Source organism: Aricia agestis, chromosome 8, assembly GCF_905147365.1.
Source record: "Aricia agestis chromosome 8, ilAriAges1.1, whole genome shotgun sequence".
Lineage (NCBI taxonomy): Eukaryota > Metazoa > Arthropoda > Insecta > Lepidoptera > Lycaenidae > Aricia > Aricia agestis.
The window spans coordinates 748333-764620 of NC_056413.1; the positions used below are offsets into that span (position 1 = coordinate 748333).

Genomic DNA, 16288 nt, shown 5'->3' on the forward strand with positions numbered 1-16288 from the left:
ACGTAATTATAAATGATGACTATTATTCAGATTCTTATCATAGTGACTTAAATAGTAAGACACGCGCAAAGCAATTTAATATAAATAACTTTGCTGGAAACAAAGTGCCTAAAAAACCAATGCGAAGAAGTACAAATTATACTAAAGACGACAAACAAATTATGAAATATGATTATGAACTTCATCTTAACAATTAGCAAGGGATCAAAAAGATGAAGACAAAAACTATACTCAGGACAATAATCGTACACTTAAGTATATCTGTTTATGATCTGCAAGCGACTATGCCTTGTCCTAAAGGTCGACATTTTCTTGTCCTATAAAGTTTAAGTGCTATAATTTTACTATTTATGATTTTAAAACCAAAGATATAAACTGTTTCGTTTGGCATGAAGGCGAAGCTAAACGTGGAGAGCTATAGATATTGGTACCTGTGTACTGAGGAATTGTTCGGAATCATACCTCCTGCAACTTTTTGCCATGTTCCACGTGAAAAATATACGATCCTTATTACCTTGATGAGTGGCAGTCTTCCACCGTGCGTTTTTCGCGTACCCGTTATTTCGCGCACTGTAAAAATCTGGAACGAACTATCACCAGTACTATTTCCGGATAAATACGATCTGCAAACCTTCAAGAGGAGAGCGTATTCCCTCTTAAAAGGCTGGCTACGCACCTGAAACTCTTCTAATTTTGCGAGTTTTAAGGGCGAGGGTAGTTGCTTTTTTTTAATGAAATAAGGGGGTAAACGAGCAAGCGGGTCACCGCTTTGAAATGAGTGTGACAGTGTTTCCTTCTGTTATAGAGCGTCAAATCTAAAGAAGCCTCGAATCTGGTGCGACCTGTACACCTGATCAATACACACAGATAAAACAAAGTGCCTAGAGACCCGGCCTATAAAGCATAATATGAACTGAGCCTTGCTGATTATTATTACCAAAAGTTTAGCAACTGCTATCGGCAGGAATAGAATGTGAGTCAACAACAACCCAATCCCCTACCCTATTCCCTTCCCTACCCTCCCCTACTCCCTTCCCTTCTCATCCCTACCCTCCCCTATTCCCTTCCCTTCGCATCCCTACTCTCCCCTATTACCCTATTCCCTCTTAAAAGGCCGGAAACGCACCTGCAGCTCTTCTGATCCTGCGAGTGTCCATGGGCGACGGAAGTTGCTTTCCATCAGGTGACCCGTTTGCTCGTTTGCCCCCTTATCACATAAAAAAAATGGCAGTAAACACCATTGGACTATCTATAATATTATAATATCAAACCTGCCCCTCTGAAGTGCGAACCAAAGCTTGGCTACGGAGTACGGACACCATTATACAAAAGTTTTTACAGCATTAAGAGGATACACCAGGGGCTAGAGAAATAAAAAAAAAGTACGTGTAATATCTATAGCTGTCTCCCTTACCTCAAGCCTATACCGCAGAACGCGGTAGAGACAACTGCAGAAAATCCAGAAAATCAACAATTCGTTGTCCCCTGATTCCTTTTCCAAAACTTAACCGGTTTAAGTAATTTTTTCATTAAAGATTAAAGAAATACTTGAGCTGTGTTCCTATGTTTTATTTTTTTTGTATAATCTAGCCAAATCTGTTTTCTGGATGTTTGAACACAGCGGAAAATCTGACCATTTTTTGGGTTTTTGAACGTTCTTATCTTTTTTAATAATAAAATTATGAAAAAAAAGAAAACATAGGGACATTGTATTAGTGGCCGTAGATATTCAGGAAAAAAATTATAACTCTACTAGCATTATCCAGGGAGGAAACAGGGGACAACGTTTGTATGGAAAAAAGGGCGGTGTGGACTCCTCTTAATGGCCTCATATACGGTAGCTATAATATGTATTATAAATATATTATAGCACTCGTGTGTGGATCATGACGACGCCTTTGGAAATATGTTTTGTGTTTTTTTTACATTTTAGCTGCTGTATATAAAACGTTTTATGTACAGCGGGGCTAAAATGGTCGCTTTGAAGAATCATGATATGATTCATTTTTCTAAAATCGCAAAATGTAACTCTGCTTGCAATTCATTTCTGTATTTTTGTACTACATTGACATAATATTTTGTCAGTTTGACAGTTTTGACAATTCATTTGCTGAATTGATTGAGAGGAATTGCTAAATATGACCATTTTGGCCCCGCAGACAATAGACATAAATAGATCGTTATTTAATAGACAGGTATATAATTTCATTAGCGACACACAATGGGATCAAGACTGTGATCATTCAGCGGGAAGTGGCCTAATCGATTACAGGTAATTAATAGGACATACCTGGTATTAAGTGACGCGAGGTGTGCGAGGTAGAGGATGGGTGACCGCCTCATCAACATCCATACTAATATTATAAATGCGAAAGTGTGTCTGTCTGTTACCTCTTCACGCCCAAACCACTGAGCCGATTTTGCTGAAATTTTGTATGGAGATACTTTAAGTTCCGGAAAAGAACATCCAAGGATACTTTTTGTCCTGGAAAAATACGGTTTTCACGCGATATAATTTTATTTATTATTTTACTAGTAAAATTTAATATTTTGCTTAAAAGAGGTGTACATACTTACATAGTACACAGACCGCTCGTGGATGGGTGACCGCCCAGTTTTGATGTCAGAATCGATTCGATATTAATACTAATAGTGTATCACTCTATCTATCCGTTATTATTTTACGCTCAAGGGATATCGTAATCGATTAGTTCGATATGGAGAAACTTTGAGTCCCAGGATAGGACACAAGATGGTAAAATTAGCAACAAACCTCCGAATAAGCTAGCCATCATGTAGGCAACTTTATAGGGCCTTAATATTGAATGAATAATTACATAATATATTATGTAGAAGAAGGAGCTAAGTATCCATAAATTGCTAAACCACAGGTACGACAAAATTAATACCTAAGTATGTATTCAAAAATGTTATAATGTGTGTAGTGACTGCATATTTTGTGTTTTTAACGGACTGTGTTGCTTTTTTAATTTCATACACGTTTACTTTTTTGTGATTCAAATAGTTCGGACCATAAGAGCTATTATATGGCTGGATTGACGTTATAAACACGACCAAATTATGTAATTTGGAAAATAATTCAGTAGCAGATACGGCATCCATCTGCTAGGTCCGTTATCTGCTACTGAATCAATTTATACAATATATTATAAGTATTTATAATATTATATTTTATATAAAGGAATTATATTACTTATTTTTACACGTCATTAACTTTCTATAGTAAATTGGGCGCGGGCGATTTGTTGTAATTTAATGAAATTCAATGGAATATTAAGTCGAATGTGATTCAGGCGAGCAACTTCGTATTCATGATCTTATTATTGTTGGCTGTTGAATGTAGAAAGTTGTCGGGGTGTGTTAAACACGTGTCTACACGAAATACTTAAGCTGAAATTATTTACTTGTGTTAAATAGTATAAATACAGTTACGTACATATTATATTAAAAGGTGAGGTGTATTTTAAAATAAATGTTTTTGACTTATGATAATTCTGTAGAGTACAAAATTATAAATAAGTACTAAATTATTACAATCATAAGATCGAGACACAGTATTTCGTACAAAATTTGACATTTTGTACGAAATGTTATACTTACCGTTTGAACTTTTGAAATTAATCACTTATTCTTTAATAGTATCAAACAAACTATTATACTTACTTATAGTATTATTAATAGGAATTGTTATGCAGAAAAACTGTCCACAAAAATACGATTTCATGGTGACTACAATTCTGAATACGAACGGAGGACAAATTGTAGACTCCCTAACCATTTTAATTACCTACCATCCCGAGCTACGGCCTACGTTTGATGTCGTGTAGCGACGTTTTTAAATTATGATTCATAGCAATTTGCTGAAATTATCATAATTTACTTTCATTCATAAACGGGAGGAAATTCTGACGTTTTGTCAAATTGGACGCTTCGGGGCGAGGGTGACGTTTATTTTGTTAATATTAAATCGTATTATTTATGGTTACTTTGAAATAAGCGTTAAAGCAATTGTTTTACTAAAATTATGATTAATCTTATACAGGGTGTAATGTAACAAACCAAAGTAATATTTAAGGGTTTGTTATGTAGAGTTCATTCTAAAAAGTAGTAGTGCTGAAATTATTACTTTTTATGAATTATTAGATGACACACGTACATTTTTCCGGGGTAAAAAGTATTCTATGTCCTTTCCGGGGAATCAAAGTACCTCCATACCAAATTTTAGCAAAATCGGTTCACCGGTTTGGGCGTGAAGATGTAATAGACAGACAGACGGACACTTTTTACGTTAATAATTTAGTAGTAATATTAGTATAACTAGAGATCGCCCAATGGTCGAAATTCGACCTTAGTGTCAACGACATTAGGACTACTACTATATTTTGTAAAAAAATATTGACTTTATCTTAATATTTTTTTTCAACTCTTGTCTCTGGGACTCAGCTGTAAGCATTGTCTAATAGTATCTCAGATTCAATAAAAGAAAACTATAATCCATTTTCAATTTGTCAACTTGTTGTCAACAGACTTCAACCATAAATAAAAGAAGATGACAGATTTTTGAGTGACAAGCGTATGTATAGGCTTGTCACTCAAAAATCTGTCATCTTTCCTAGTGTGTGTGTTGTAGTGTGTGTAATGTTTTATTTATTAAACATACATGCCCAAATCATAACCCTCCTTTTTGCTTCGCCGTAGTCGGGTAAAAAAATGTATGATAAAAGCATAATTTCAAAATAATACTAGCTCGATGCACTCCTTCACCATGTAAACTATAACTGTGCAAAATATATGGGAACATTCATGGTGTTAGGTGTTCTCATAGAAACCTAGAAGTCAAAAGTCAGCGCTGCTACTTTCACAGTGATCTCTGTATGACGAGGGACACATATATTTCCTTTTTTTGTTGGGGTAATGTGCATCCCCCGGCAGCACGACCTGGCAGTCTGGAGAGAGACATTGGGGTATGTGGGACTCCCCGGGGCGGTGAAGGCTGCACCATACCCACTAAAACGGTCTTCTAGTTTTTTCCGCTTTGGTCAGAGCCACGGGATACGCGGAATACACAACCGCGACACACGCATAACCGCATATTATCATATTGTTTTGTTTCCACTCCGTTTAAAATAGCAAAATATCGTTTGCTGTTCTGCAGGTAACATTTTCATAAGATTAACTGAACAATAAAGCTTGGTATGATTTTTATGTCTTCAAACCTCCATCGTGGGTATCACAGACACAATAGATTTTCAATTGTTATGCGGCAGCCGGCTGCCGCTTGGGGATTGATGGGTTAATACTCCAAATCCATAATAATACATAATATTATAAATACAAAAGTGTTTTGGCGCAGCGGAGGTTCGGGCGTCATATTTTAAATTAAATTTCACAAGGCTCTTCAAGTAATAAGCCTACCTGACTACTGAGGCAGTGGACATCTCATTGCCGGTCAGTAAGTTTCTCGAAGGCGTTGAGTATCGATTGACCTTCGGAAGGGAAAGGGCGGATTAGATCAAGTATTTTTAGACTTTCCACTATCCCCTTTGATGATACCTAATCCCTTTTCTTTGCTTTCCAATCTGCAAACATAAATTATACATATTACAAGATTTACGAGTAGGAAAGTGTGTTTAACTATCTGCTATCTCTACACGCTAAACCTGCTCAACCGATTTACATAAAACTAGGTATTGCAATACAGGCCTGAGAAAGGATATAGGGTAGTTTTGATCATTTAGCCATGCTTCGGCACGAATGGGCCGGCTCAACCGGAGAAATACCACGAGCTCACAGAAATCCGGCGTGAAACAGCGCTTGCGCTTTGTTTCGCCGAGTGAGTGAGTTTACCAGACGCCCAATCCCCTACCCTTTTCCTTTCCCTACCCTCCCCTATTCCCTTCTCTACCCTCCCGTATAACCTATTCCCTCTTAAGAGGCCGGCAACGCACCTGCAGCTCTTCTGATGCTGCGAGTGTCCATGGGAGACGGAAGTTGCTTTCCATCAGGTGACGCGCTTGCTCGTTTGCACCCTTATTACATAAAAAAATAGTATTTATTGTGGAAAATTCATAGTATTTTTGGCATTAAGTAAATGAATTTTAAGGCAACGGAAAGGCAACTTTTACTTACAATAATAATTATAATTCATTCAAATTCAAATTCAAATTCAAATTCAAATTCAAATTCATTTATTTTTGCGTATGTGTGTTACAATAATTTAGGTCTTATATTTGATATTAGGTTCAACACATAGGCCTTTGTTGGCATGCAAAATTTATACATACATAACTATTAGCATTTTATATGCAAGAAGAATAATTGATATGCAAACAAAAATACGAGTTTCACTTCTATTCTAAATTCTAATTATAGACATAGTGGTACCGTGATTCGCGAATCGTGAATTATAAAACTGTTATAATAAAAAACATTTCTGTTGTCTATGATAAATAAATCATAAATATTACGATGTTAATATATTTTATTTTCAAACAAGAATTTTTATCAAAGAAACTGAAGTGTTTTAGTCTGTTCTACGTAGACTAGAAACATAATATTATTTTTAATCGCTAAGCTTCCACATATGTGTCGTCTTTCTTGGGCATTCGTTAAATTAAGAATTAGCTAACTTTATTGCTGAGTCGTAACCTAAGCCGTTTTTCTCAAATATTTATATTGAATATGAATTTGATTCTTATTGTGATCTATATAAGGTTCTTATTGAATCAGCACGCAGCTCCGACATCAATTTATACGCGAAATCAGCCACCGATCGTGTTCACACTACTGGCTTTTAGGGTGAATGCAGACCTATCGCGATCTATAACTGTTCACGGCTTGTAGCTGTCAGTAAAAATGTCATAATGATATCCGATATAGCTTAGTATTATCCAACATTTAATACTGTTCATGTTGAGTTTGCTGTAAGAATTCAGTAGAAATATCGTAACAGTGTTCGCTAAAAACTACGCTCTTTTTATGAGACGCTTTTGTTAATATTATGTTCCACGCTGTTAACAAAATATTATTATCATAGCAAATTAACACATTGCATCATAATTTGAAATTTAAAAAATTTACAGCTAAGTAACACACAATTTAGTATTTAGTTTTGCCCGTCTTCGTTTCACAAGAGACGTAACCCACAAAGTAAAGAAGGTACAAAATTAGCTCTCCGCCACATTATTTGGTAAGATTTGGTCTGCAGACTGCAACCCTCTTCCCCCCTCAATACTTTTCGTAATATTTTTTGGACTTCCTTATCAGGACGTACCCTGCAATTATAGAGCCCGGATACGCGGTGCGACGGGCGGTACGCCACAAGTCTGCGACCACCTTTATCTAGATTTAACAGGAAACCTGTGTTGGAGGATTTGCTATAAGCCGATTACAGCAGATTTGTGCTATATTTTAAATAGAAATATAATAGTTTTAGTAAATTGAAGGTTTACTCGTTCTGATATTAAAGAGTATTAAGAGTTATAATAGAAGCTTTCTCGTACATTATAAAAACAGAATTATTTATTAGCACAACAGTAGAATATTATAATATAAAATACTAGGTGACTCCCACAACTCCGTTGCGCCAAAACTCGTTTATCGCGCGGAAACCGTACTCAAAGAAGGTACATATCTCCATACCAAATTCCATCAAAATCGATTCAGCGGTTTGGGAGTGAAGAGGTAACATTCAGACAGACAGACACACCTTCGCATTTATAATATTAGTATGGATATTAATTGATATGGATTTTTTAAAACAACATTTTTTTTCATCATTAAGTTTCAATTAAATAATATGAAGTTTATCTTTACTTCGAATTTCGTATATCGTGCAGACACTGCGCACTTTTTGGGGATATTTTTCCATTCCGAAGACCCATCTGAACCAAATTTCATCAAAATCGGTCCATAAATTTAAGCTTGATAAGGTAACACATAGAAAAACACACATACATGCTTTCACTTTTATAATATTAGTATAAAGTATATTATGGACGTTTTCAGCTATATGCCAACTTTTCGTGTAATAAGCAAAACCTAAATCGCGCTGAATCTACCGTTGTGCTTTATTAAATTTACGCAACTCGAAACATGCGGTCGTTGTGGACAGTAATGTAAGGGTCCGTTCATACTGAAGTAGAGTAGAAATTTGGTGGTGCGCATTAGCTACAGTTTCGTAAAAGTGGTTGTAGTTTAGGAAGTTTAGGTTTTCAACCAATTCCTAAACACTGAAAATGTTTTAAATGTCCATATAAATAAATAGACAGTTCACTATCGCTTAGTATAGAGTCAATCGTTATGTATTTTTGAAAAACACTTTTATTTTGTATAGGAATAATTTAGGTACTTTACATGGGCTTAGTAGGAAGATAGAACCTAAAGTCTCACAGGTCGTAATGGCAAGAAAAACTGCTGGGGGCATCGGGGCTAAAATGGTCACATTTAGCAATTCCTCTACCTAACTGTCAAACTGACAAATGTCAAATTAGTACCAGTTACTAGACATGAATTGCAAGCAGAATTGCATTTTGCGATTTAAAAAAGATTAATCATATTATCATGATTCATATTATGATTTTCCACAGCGACCATTTTAGCCCCGCGGTTCTATCGTGTAGTTCTCCGTTCGTAAGAATATCCCCTAATCGGACTGCAATGTGACTGGGCATCCACAATTCGGGCAGTACACAAATTACGCGACTGCTTAGCATATTTAGCGGGCACCGCCACCGGCCTGTATGGTTTTACACAAAATTTCGCCGAGTAATAACAACCTTTCGAACCCTTGTCCGAAATACTCAGCAAGAAACATAGCTGCGAAACTGTTAAGAGCACGCTGCATGCTTTTGTGGGACAAAATATTACTCTCAATTAATTTTATTTATTATTTTGTAATTAAAAGCGATGTTAATGAAAATTTAGTTATACATAATATATAGTACATCTCTTTTGTTCGATACGTCTTTTAAGTGTTGAACCAATGCTGTATCAGAAACTATCGAGTTTATTCCATTAGAATTCAATTTTTTCAACAATATTTTTTAATGTTATAAAATATGCTTTTTGTTCAATTTTATGTATGCTACATAACTATTATTTGTACACATATAATATAAACATAGCATCTATTCAGATATTCGTGAGTTTTCGGCGAAAAATAATCTCCGTCGGGTACTGGGAGCCTTTGATTAAAGTTTCACGGCGACTTTGTCACGCGCCGACGCGCCCGAACAATCGCCGCAATCTATCGCCCCGAATATTGGAAGGCGCACTTTTGGTTTTGACGATTTCAAAAGAAATTGGATCCTACGTAGATATTCCTTCAAAGCAGTGGTAACAAAAGTTTCAATAAGACGTACGAGATTTTGAAAGACATTTCGGCATTTCTTTTTGTCTGCATTAACAATGGAACAAGAAAACATGACGCTATACAATGTTAAGGTCAGTTTTTATTGTAACATGATGAGAGATGAGGAGACATGATGAGAGAACAAGATGAGACAATGCAAATTGCGATGCATTTTTAAATGAGTCATTCAAAATTGGAATAGGCAGCACAGTTATGCCGCGGGCTGCAAGTCTGTGAATTTAATATATTTATGTATCTTGTAATGCACTAAAAAGTTTGCTTTGCACAGTAAACTAGCCGTTTAGCTTATTTAAAAATTACAATGTTTATTTCGGTATTGCTATATGTCTAACACCAAAAATGGCTTTATCACACGGACATTGGACAGTCTCGAGAAACAAAAATTAATGCTCACCCCACAGACCCTTCAGTTATTGTAGAATTTCTCTCGCCCTATTATTATCGAACCGTTAGCCGACCTATAATTGACCCTAACGTCTATAAACTCACAAAAGTGCCCAAATAAACCTTCGTTGACCTTTTTAACAACCGAATTGCACTTTTCAGGACGTTGAAACGGAGAGAAATGTAGCGATTTGAATTTAAAAGTTCTAGTCGTTCAAAGCGTTTTATTATGTTAGTTTGAAGTGTTTTTCTTTATGCTTCTTTGAAGACTTATGGGGATTTTGTAGACGTTAGAGGAAATGTTACGTAGTAGCTATGCCCTTTAAAATACTTTAGATCTTATATTGATAATAATACTAACATTCCATGAGTGTATAATGCGACTTCACAAGATGGCGGCGTTATTGATTATGATCATAACAGCCTTGTTAGGAGTGGTTATGTCTCTACCAAGGTTTTTGTACCTATTTATGTTACTACTAATTAGGTATTATACCTCGAAACCTCAATCACCTACTGATAATGCAAAATTATGTTATTACTCTTAGAGTATTTCAAGAGTCAAGACTCAATCCGTTTTTGTAATGAATATTATAAGATAATATATGATTTCTTATATTTTTATTATTCCTTGTTATATAACTACGAAGTCCAAGCATATTATAAAATATTAATAACGTAATCGTAGCTCGCTCAGTGAATCTCTGAGGCACTTTACATAACTCGATAAGCGGACGGAGGGACGGACGGACGGACTGTAATCACATCACTACATAAACTTCGCCTTACAAATCTTATATATACACATTACACACGTATAAAAGTTTTGTGACACTGCAAAACAAACCCTCATTTTCGTATGTAACTAAGACTTTTAAAATACTCTCTTAGAATTTTTATAATCAAAATTATCTTGATGTATTGATATACATCAAGATAATTTTGATTAAACAGTCGAAACTGCTATTTTAAAATTTTGACCATATTGTATGACAGTATACTTACCCAACTACGGCGAAGAGAAAAAGAAGGGTGATGTATGATGAAGAAAGAAGAAAAAAAAAGTAATTGTTCATATGTTACAAAAATATATTAGTTAAACCACTTCATCTACTTACTGGTATGTCTTCAATTACTTTTTGTTTTGAATGCTTCTTAGTCAAGTAAAAAAACCTAAAACTCATTCAAGCAATATAAAAGCACAAATTAAACCTCATTCAGAAACATTTACTGAAACTAATTCAAGTCAAAAACACACATGAAGCTTATTTACTGAACATAAGTAACGGGAAGCTGGAACGATTTACGTTCACGTTATAGAGACGTGAAGAATTTCTGCCCAGTGAGCTTTACAATATGAGCGGGTTAGTCCTGTGCGTATATTGTCCGGGTCAAGCCCGGCGTTTTAAATATGTTTTTACTCTATTTGTACTACTATAATAAATATGATGGTGTATATTATGTTTGTTACCAGTTATTACATCAATAAAGCAGTGCTAAGTAGTCACATACGTGGGAGAGCCATGCTTCGGCACGAATGGGCTGGCTCGACCGGATAAATACCACGTTCTCACAGAAAACCGGCGTGAAACAGCGCTTGCGCTGTGTTTCGCCGAGTGAGTGAGTTTACCGGAGGCCCAATCCCCTAACCCCTTCCCTATTCCCTTCCCTACCCTCAACTATTCCTTTCCCTTCCCTTCCCTACCCTCAACTATTCCTTTCCCTTCCCTTCCCTACCCTCCCCTATTCCCTCTTAAAAGGCCGGCAACGCACTTGCAGCTCTTCTGATGCTGCGAGTGTCCATGGGCGACGGAAGTTGCTTTCCATCAGGTGACCTGTTTGCTCGTTTGCCCCCTTATTTCATAAAAAAAAAAACATACGGTTTTGCTCGATCGAGCAATAGCGTCGAGCAAAACCCGCGGCTCGGGATTTCGTCCACACATTTAGCATTGCTCGATAGTTTTATTCTAAATCGATATATTTAATTCCATCAAGCCGGCTCGAGCCTTCAGGCGGCTCGATGCGAGCCTTCGAGCTGTGAGTTTTGCGGTCCACACAGTAATTATTACTCGATTTGGAGTAAAACTATCGAGCAAAACCGCATGTGAGTACTTAATTTTGCATGTTGAAAATGTATGTCCCGGAAAGGACATTACGACTTTATAACGAAGTTGCGGGCTATACTATGGAGATACTTTGAGTTTCGGGAAAGGACATAGGATACATTTTAATGGAAAATGTACGGTTCCCGCGCGATAAACCAGTTTTGGCGCAATTCAATTGCGGGTGTAATCTTGTTATATAGGTAGTGTGTTAGTGTAAACACCGTTATCCTTGAAACCATCAAATGAGCCCGTCAAAATGATCAACTTTTTTTATGAACCCATACAAATTGCCAATTTTATGAAGACGGATTTTTTTGAGTTTCCAGCATTGTTCTCATAGAAAAAGTTGTTCATTTTGACGGGCTCATTTCATGATTTCAAGGATAACGGTGTTTACACTAACACACTGTATGTATTAGCAACTATCAATAAATATGTAATGTTTGTTAATATCCAATAGGGAAAATCATAATTTAAATGAAAAATAACAATTTGATAGAATTTCTCGTATCGCTGAAGTTAGATTTCGCACCAATTTGGTCGGCAACCGCGTTACACTTTCGCTAAACTGGATTATGTAGAAATAGGATATCTATTTTGCATACGAGATTCTAACTTTCATATTAAATGGAAGGAAATATTTTGTAGGTTGTTGGGTAGTGAAAATTGGGCTTAAGTGGCGTACAGTGTGTAGTTTTTAGGGTTCCGTACCCAAAGGGTAAAAACGGGACCCTATTACTAAGACTTCGTTGTCTGTCCGTCTGTCTGTCTGTCTGTCTGTCTGTCTGTCTGTCTCCAGGCTGTAACTCAAGAATGGTAACAGCTAGAGAGTTGAAATTTTCACAGATTATGTATTTCTGGTGCCGCTATAACAACAAATTCTAAAATCAAAAGAAAATTAATATTTAAGGGGCCCATACAACAAACGTGATTTTTTATGGCCCTTTTTGCTCTATATCAATAATGACAACAGGTAGGTACTTGAATTTGTCTCAAAGTCTTTAATTATATATTTACTTTAATATTTAATAATAATTTTGAAAAAATAAATAAATTAATGGGGGCTCCCATACAAAACATACAAATTTTGGCCTAATTTTGCTCTATACGGGACCCTTCGTGCGCGAGTCTGACTCGCACTTGGCCGATTTTTATTATGCTAATGTAAAGATTTTATCGCGGGATTTGAGCGCGGCGACCGTATCAATAAATTCCGTAACGAAAAGAAACCTAACACCCCCATTTCGTGATACGTGATACACCCACATGATAGCGTTTTAAAGAAGAAACCGAAAAAAGAAGAACTAAAAAAAGAATCCTTTAGAAAATGAGGTTGTTATGTTGATATAGGGATGAAGCTAAGATTTATACTGGTTTTCAGGAAAAATCACAAACAAATAATTTCCTTGAATATTACCAAAACTGAGTATCTTTCGTATCCGCAATGAAAAACTACGCCGAAAATAAAGTTGTTCCACTACACGTATTTTCATTTCCCTCTCTCAGAATGCTGATTCTGTCGTGTGATCATTCTCGGTAGTGAATAAATAAAGCGAAAATAGATTCTATCCAAATAGTATAATGTCCCTACTCCCTAGGTACCTACAACAACTTCTTCCATTTCCTTACTGTTTTCTCGACCCTGAAAACAATAAATACACAGAATAATGTTCCCCTTTTAAAGTAACTGAAGAACTAATTAAAAACGTTAAAAGAATTTAACGTTATTAAATTAAGTTTAAAAATAACCCCGTTTAAAAAAAATTGGGTACTTAGATCGAACTTACTTTTTTCAGTACTGAGCGGGCGGATGATAAACTATAGCTAAAACATACTCATTATCGAGTATGATCATCTTTCAAACAAAAATATCTGGATCTTTTGTTTCAAATCTGTACTCATGAACTTTTATTTATATTATTATCGTTGTATGACTTCTTTTAAGCTATTGCATGGCTCTGAGCGCAGCGACCGAATCAAGAAATTTCGTAACGAAAAACCTAACCTAACCTAACATTCGTCTAATGTCGTTTCAGTTTAGGTTCGGTGAGTTGATAAAAAATGCTATGCAATAACTTCACCGCGGCAGTCCCCGAGTGCCGCACGTATTTTTAAAGAACAGCTCATGAAGTCAATTTCCTGTTCTCTTTCTTCGAAAATGTTTTAAGTATTCCAGGTACTAATATACATAAGACTGGTGTTTGCCGCTGAAACTAATAACGGAAGTCCGCGGTCGGGCTCCCTCAACTTCGCCACTTCACGGACGTGATGTCTTACGGCCGTGGTCGAGGGGAGGAGCGGAAGCGGGTAGGATTTGAGAAAGGTCACGTGACTTAATTTAAAATAAAAAATAAAATAAAAAACATATTCCCCGCCACATAGCCCACAGTCCTAAAAGATAGAAATTGATCCCGAAACGGTGGTAGGCCCCATGTAAACGCGACGTTCTAAAAGTTAATCTATTTAGAAATAAATATTTTGATTTTGACCATTACTCCTTCTCTAACATAGAGATTGTGAAACTTGAGACCTAATGGTCAATTCAGACCGCAACACGACGCGTAGATGCATTTCTATATTTGTGTCGAATTGACAGACTTGTATGACTTCTCACGCAATTGAAGTCTGTCAAATCCATAGAAATTTAGAAATGTTGCAGTCTGAATTGATCCTGAGACAAATTTTTATTTCACAGAAATTGGTGTAAACATTAATTGAAGCATGATAAAAAGTGGAAGTATAATCTAATGCAGGTTATTCGTATCTATTAAGCAAAAAAAAATATTTAAAAGTTTTACTTTAACTTTAAAGGCCGTGTTTTCATAAATGTGCATAGCATGACTACCTACTTAAATTTGATTACTCAAAATCGCCACAGCTTGTGACTTGAACTTTTTCTTAATTTTTCATGCTGATACCATTTTTTCCTCGTTAACATGAGGATGAAAAGAACAATTTTCTTCCCTAAACTGACTATCACGTCACGTTTGTGAGTGTACGTGGTTCTTTACAACAAAAAGTTGCTGGGTTGACTTAATTTTTCTTAATATTTGTATTATAATATGCTGTATGTTAATTAACGACTTACGAGAATAGTATAATATTACCACATACTCGAATTTGTCTACATATTACGAATCTTTCATGACTTTTAAATTATAAAATGACGTTGCAGCATATCTTTTAGGGTTCACCCAGTAGAACGACATATTACCATGCCAAAAGATTTTTGGCTTCTATTTGGTGTAATACTTGACCCCAGATTATTATCACAATGACTATAAAAGTACATTTTTATTTAACACCTCCATCGTGGGTATCGCAGACACAAATCACAATAGATTTTAAATTGTTATGCGGCAGCAGGCTGCCGCTTGGAGATTGACGGGTTAAAATTATTATCTCCAATTATTTACATTATAAAATAAAGACATTACTACACTACCATGACCAAAGATTAACACAATTTTGTTTCGTGGTAGAGCCATGCTTCGGCACGAATGGGCCGGCTCGACCGGTGAAATACCACGAACTCAAAGAAAACAGCGCTTTCGCTGTGTTTCGCCGAGTGAGTGAGTTTACCGGAAGCCCAATCCCCTACCCTATTCCCTTCCCTACCCTCCCCTATTCCCTTCCCTTCCCTACCCTCCCCTATTACCCTATTCCCTCTTAAAAGGCCGGCAACACACTTGCAGCTCTTCTGATGCTGCGAGTGTCCATGGGCGACGGAAGTTGCTTACCATCAGGTGACTCGTTTGCTCGTTTGCCCCCTTATTTCATATTAAAAAAAAAACAATGACGCCTGTACATTTTACAAACCGCCTACTGCCTAGTTAGTAGTTACATAAACGAAGCCCAACGATTCAGATGACTTCACCTAAACCGCTTACGTTAATCTACATCTTGAGTAGCTCGTGAAATAGTATTAGGGGGCACTTAGTTACTAACATTACAGGATAATCCGGCGGAAAAACACCGAAAATGTCGCAAACAACGGGAAAACCTTTTAAAGCTGTGAAAATTCCTTTCATTTTTCTCCCGTCGGCGCTCGCTGACGTGACAATGTACCGGACTTGTTTGTCCAGGTGTTGTTGAATTAAACTAGGATTGGGTGATTTCATTGCTTTTTTAACCTCGGAAGCAGGGGGTTATGAATTTGAGTGTTTTAGTGTTCTACGAGTAATAAAAACTAAAGAAGAGTAACCGTGTCAAAAATGTTGTCCGCGAGTCTACAATGTGACTCGAATACTGCATGCATATTTTATGCATGTATTCGGTAGGTACACAATTTTGTGTAAATGACAATTAATGTCAACAGGTTTATTTCGTAAGTTTGAGTGTTTCATTGCTATTGCTGTATTTTAGTGTACGAAAAGGAACCAAATTCAAAACGGTTGAAGTATGG

At 36.3% G+C, this 16288-nt stretch overlaps 1 long non-coding RNA gene across 1 annotated transcript; it reads right to left on the reverse strand.

The window, feature by feature from the left end:
* Nucleotides 1-778: 778 nt before the first annotated feature.
* On the reverse strand, nt 779-14082 carry LOC121729669. The gene is made up of 3 exons (XR_006035992.1): nt 14072-14082; nt 11935-11936; nt 779-881 (listed from the first exon to the last, which is right to left on the reverse strand). It is a non-coding gene; the product is annotated as an uncharacterized LOC121729669 (long non-coding RNA).
* Between the last annotated feature and the right edge of the window lie 2206 nt (nt 14083-16288).